Raw genomic sequence first — 5,979 nt, forward strand, 5'->3', positions numbered from 1 at the left:
GACTGGGGTAATCGGGATGGGTGTGTCAGAGGCAATGAGACTGGCACAGGATAGAGTAGGGTTTAGGGCTGTTGAACATAGGGTCACTATGAGTCACAAACGACTCGACGGCACATAACAACAACAACAACAGCTAGTAGTTCAGCATAGGAGAGAGTCCAGCATGTGGGAAGATGACACAGGAATCTTTGATCCAGCTAGTTTTAGATTCTAGGATTCTGTGGTTCATTCCTACCTACCTTCTACTAACTAAACTTTCCTGAGCTTAAATTTCTAAATTTGTAAATGTTATTGTTGCTTCTCTATACTTTATGCATGCTGAGATATGTGCAAAGTAGAACTGTTCAATAGAGTTTCTAGGCTATGATTTTTTAAGGTATTTTTCTTTTAAATTTTTAAAATTAATTTTAATGAAAGTTTACAGAGACTTTGGATTTCCATTCATTCATTGTTGCCTTTTTCTCCATTCCCACCCCTCTACTTTAAAAAAAATGAAATACATTAATAAGTTTGGCTTCTAAGATTCCTCTTGTTGCAATAAAACCTCTAGTTTTTAATGCACCAGTGGAGCTCTCAGCCATCTGTAGAGTGAAGTGCCAATAATTCCTTTCTTAGGAAACGGTAAATGTTACTGAATGCAAGGGGTTCTTTCTGTAGTCAGTCGCCAATAAGACAAATGGAATGCAATATCCATAAATGCACTTTATTACAGGTCTGTGGAGGACAGTGGGTCCTGGCCTCAAAGCCTGCCTCCCTGTCTGGGAGTGGTCATGGCCTTATATACTAGGGTGAAATCCAGCTCATTTAACAATGCACTTTTGTTAGTAAAAAAAGGTGATTTCTACATCTGAAAAGGACAGTTCCTATCTATGTATCAGTAATTCAGGAAGGCCCCAGTTCTCTGTTCATGTTTCTGAGCATGATGTTCTTCTCCAATGACTGTTTCCTCCTGGCCACGTACCTGATGTATGTGGGACAGAGCTTCAAAATCCTTGCCTCCAAGGGAAAGTTTGGTTTTACACTCTCCAAGACTGACCTGTTTGTTCTCCTGGCTGTCTAGGGTATGTTCAATACTTTTTTCTAGCACCACAGCTCAAAGGCATAAAATTCTTTTGTCATCCTTAGTCATTGTCTAGCCCTATGATGTGTAACAAGTAATTTTGAAGATCATGGCCTGGAGCAGGTGCACCTTAGTCTCTAGACTGGCATCATTGTTCCTCACCACTCTGGAGAGGTCCCTGACAGCAGACTTCTCCTGTGCTATTTATCTTGATTTCCTGATTGCTGGTGCTGATATGCATGTCAACGATGGAGCCTAGCAAGTTGTAATTGTTAAAAACCTCAATCCTTTCTCCATCCAGCATGGTGCTGCCACTTGGCCCAGTGGAAATTATCTTTGTCTTCTTGATGTTAACCTTCGATATTAAAGACTATAGTCCTTGATCTTCTGTTGCAAATGATTCAAGTCCTCCCATAGCTAATGTGCTCTTCGTTCATTAGAATACAAGACCTCAGACATGTTCCTAACATAGGTCTTAAATTGACGTGGGATAAATTTTGGTTCCAATGGATTTGATTTAACCTTCTTTAGCTTTAGTTTGAATTTGCATATGAGTAGTTGATGGTCTAGTATAGTTGATGGTCTATTTGATAATCAGTACCTGGCCTAGTTTTGGGGGATTGGTTTTCTTTTTCTTTCCTTTTCAATTTGAATCTACCAGCTGCTCCAAAAAGAAGGTGGGTGATATCTTTCAGTGTGATTTATAGCTTTTAAAAACCCACTACAAGCTTAGCTATGAATGGACTCTGACTCAATGCATATAACAACAGCTACTTTAACATGCATGGTGTCTGTATTCAGGGAACTGGAAAATGTCCAAGCATGTGGGCCAACTAAAATGAAACCTATGACAATGCAAACCATTTTCCTCCCATTGTTATTATCTTGGTTATTGTTCCAGTTGTGAGAAAATTTATTAAGTTCACGTATTTGATCATCTCTATTTCAAGTCCTTGTCTTCAATGGAAATGTCATCAAAGTGAAAACCCCTCTACTTTTACTCACTAATCTATTCCAAAAAAGATGTAAGACTTTAATTTTAGCCAATCAACAATGCCCTTTTCAAAAAAGTGAATTCAGCAACATACAATTACCATTGAAAAGAGGGTTCTCTGGTGGTCTAGGAGTCAGGAGTTGCACTGCCAACCCAAAGGCACACAGTTGGTACTCAACAGACACTTCATGAGAGAAATCGAAGCAATTTCTTTCCGTGTGCTTTATAAACTCTCATATGCTTTAAAATGTTTACATCTACAGAAACATGGCAGTCAGAGAAGAGGATATTGATTCAGAAGCGGACATATGGTATCATTGCTGGTGTCATATGGATCTTGGTTAAAAGAAGAAAATTTCAAAAACATGTTGACACATGTTTTATTGATTATGCAGAGACATTCAACTATGTAAATTCTAACAAATGATTGATACTATTGTGAAGATTGGGAATCTCAGAACACTTAATTGTGTTCATGTGAAACATATATATTGGCCCAAAGGGAGAAAGTGACCACAACAAGGGGATAGTGCATGGCTTAAAAGGAAAAGTGTGTGTCGGAATTGTATTCTTTCATCATACTTGATAAATCTGATGCTAAGCAGATAACCTGAAAACTGAACTGTATGAAGGAGAATGTGACATCAAGACTGGAAGAGGAATCATCAGTAACTTGTGGTATGCAGAACTTTGGTACATGTTAGGATTTAACAAGTAATTTTTTCCACTTAGAAAACTGGTTGAATTCCACTTATTTTAAAGCTTCGTAGTGTTTCTGATTTCTGTTCCAGTGCTCTAGACTTTCTCTACCATTAAGTTTGACTCTTAGTTTTCCTAGTTTTCTGAAATAGACTTTCTGCTTCATCCATGCCTCATAGTCCAGTATCCATGAGTAAACTTGTTGTTAGGTGCCATTGATTTCATTGTGACTCATAATAACCCTATGATCAAAGATTGTAACCTTGCCACATACTGGGCCGTTCTGTCATGCTTGAGCCATTGCTACAGTCACTGTATCAATCCATGTCTTTGAAAGTCACCTAAGTCTCTGAAACATTACAATCATAGAGAAATTTATTAAAAATACAGGAAGTTGGAATTTTGGAGGTGGAAAGTCTTACAAGAAGACCCATTGCACTGGTGAATGGAGCTATAAAAGTTTATAAAGACAAAAATTACAGGCACCTGGAATTGAGTAGTTACTCTCTTTATTTGTGTGAGAAACTGCAGCTGCACTATGCCAGAAGTAGAGCTTTGTCTTGGATAGAGCCATTCAAACCATGTGGTCGGTGGGTTCAGGTAAGGAAGCCAGGGTATTTTTCTGAGAGTCAATGGAACACTAATTCTTGAATGCAGTTTCTTAGAACATATGAAAAAGAGCAGCTAACATAACATGCGAAGAAATGTCTTATGATGGAATTGCTCTTCAAAATTGGTCAAATCGTGATCCTTCTTGCCTCTTTGACATTAATCCAGAAACACATTGTGTCTTATTCATTTTGTTATCAAAAGGGGCCTAAAAGCACAGAATTGGAGAATGTTTTTGAAAATTATTCCTCTCTCTGGACCACAATTCCTGATCTAACAGGACAGCCAGTGGTAGAGATTTTACAGTAAACGTCTAGGCCACTGTTACACACTGGTCCTGCCCATGCCACTCAAGCCTCTTTAGGCCTTGAGGTGAAAATAGCAGAACCAATATAATTATTAGGGATAGAGCAGAATACCACAGTCATTCTCTTCAGCCACTACTCTCTTTGCACTTACGCTCTTTTAATCCAATGCTTCTGTGTGGCCTGCTAGTTTTTCCAGTTAAGGACCACAGTTGAACCAGACTGAGGGTCCTATGACAGCTGAGCACAGCATGTTTCATGTTGAATTTCTTCAGTTATAAACAAGCTTACTAATTGTCAGTGAAGACTTCATAAAAGGGAGCATTCATAGATGTTATCTAAGCAGGTCCCTTTGCAAGAGGATGAGAAGTAACATTCAGTGTAAACTCATCAAACTATTTTTTTATTCACAAGTTTCAAGAGCCTGATTTGGCCAGTTATGGTTCACTGGGATCAATATATAAGCGTTCTGCACATGGTTCCTGGATCATATGAAATGTCTGAATATCCAGACATATGAAGCAAAATTACCTATTGTCTACATTCATCTCTAATAGATTCATGTGAAAGTGTTCATGTGTGAAGGTATCCAGGGGGATGCTGACATCTTCTCAAAAGATTTGTTCAGAACACAGATTGACTAGGTATAGAGAAAGGATACAACCCTTATGCACACCATTCCTGATTTTAAGCTATACAGTGTTCCTTTGCAGTGTTTATACAATAGCCACTTAGTTTGTGTATAGGTTTGACATGAGCACAATGTATTCTGGGATTCCCATTCTTTTCAATGTTAGCCATAATCTGTTATTCTCCACCCAATCAATTCTTTAGCATAGCCAATAAAATACAAGGAGACATTCTTCTGGTTTTCTCTGCTTTCAATAGATCAAAGATGAAAGCCTTTAATTTGTATTTCATCTCAACATCAAGAAGTCAAAACTCCTCACAACTGGACTATGGGAAACCAATACTAAATATTTGAAATAACTGAATGCTATTTCAGGATGTGGGGGAGGCACGGTTCAAGCTAGAGTTCACCCTGAGGCTCTAAGGAAATCTTTAAGGGTTTACCAGATTCTTGCATTTGCTAACCCCTCCCTCCTGAGTCAAGCAGAAGGTTTTCAATAGAAAGAGCTTGGCTTCATTTGCATTGAATTCTCTTTATTATTTACTTCCAGATAATTTTAATGAAGATACAGAGAAGCTTGGCTTGGGGTCTTCAGTGGAGAACTGCTGGTCCCTGTTTTATACTCTCTATTCTATCTCATTCCTGGCTGTCTGTCTCACTATTAATAATTATAAAATTGTACTTTACCCTTGGTCTGCAACACTGGATCAATAAGCAACCTAATGATAAATGAAGAAAAGAATGAAATTGTCAATGATTGCTTTTTACTTGGATTCACAATCAATACCCTTGTTAAAATCAGTCAGGAGATCAGATGTGTTGCATTGGACAAGTCTTCTGTCAGGGACTTCTCCAAATTACTAAGGAGCAACATTGTCAGTCTAAAGACTAAGGTTTGCCTGATACAAGCCATTATCACTTGCTATACATATGAAAGCTAGATAAAACATAAAGGTGACAGAAGAAGAATTGATGTTTTTGAGCTGTGGTGGTGCAGAGAGGTACTAAACATCCCACAGACTGCCAAAAACCAATGAGATATGTCTTGGAGAAGGTGCATCCAGAGGGTTCCTTGGAGGCAAGGATAGCAAAATTTCAGCTCACAAACTTTGAGCATGTTGCAAGGAGGGGCTATTCTTTGGAAAGGGACATCATGCTTGGAAAAGTGGAGGTCAGAAAAAGAGAGGAAGACAATGAGATAGAGTGACACTGGCTGTGCAATGGGCTCAAGTGTGTCAGAGATAATGAGGATTTGTGAGGCTAGGAGAGAAGATTCAGGTGTATTGTCACAGGGTCACCTAACAGACCAGCACTAAGGTTCCAATAAAATCCTCATTATAATTAGAAAAAGGAAATATTTCAGGAACTATCATATGATCAAACTGTGGCTGACTCTGAGAAGAATGAGAATCCCAGAACATTTAATCGTGCTAACGTGAAACTTATCCTTGGACAAAGAGGCAGTCATCAGAACAGAGCAGGGCAACACAGAATGGTTCAAAATTGGGAAGGGTGTGCACCAGGGATGTGTCCTATCTCCATACCTTTTCAACCTGTATGCAGAACAGATTATCGGAGAGGCTGGACTCTATGAGGAGACGCGTGGCATTAGGATTGGTGGAAGATCTATCAACAATCTGAGTTATGCAGATGACACAACCTTGCTCGCTGAAACTGAGGA

Source organism: Elephantulus edwardii, unplaced genomic scaffold (genome assembly GCF_000299155.1).
Source record: "Elephantulus edwardii isolate Elephantulus edwardi_28Jun2011 unplaced genomic scaffold, EleEdw1.0 scaffold00071, whole genome shotgun sequence".
NCBI lineage: Eukaryota > Metazoa > Chordata > Mammalia > Macroscelidea > Macroscelididae > Elephantulus > Elephantulus edwardii.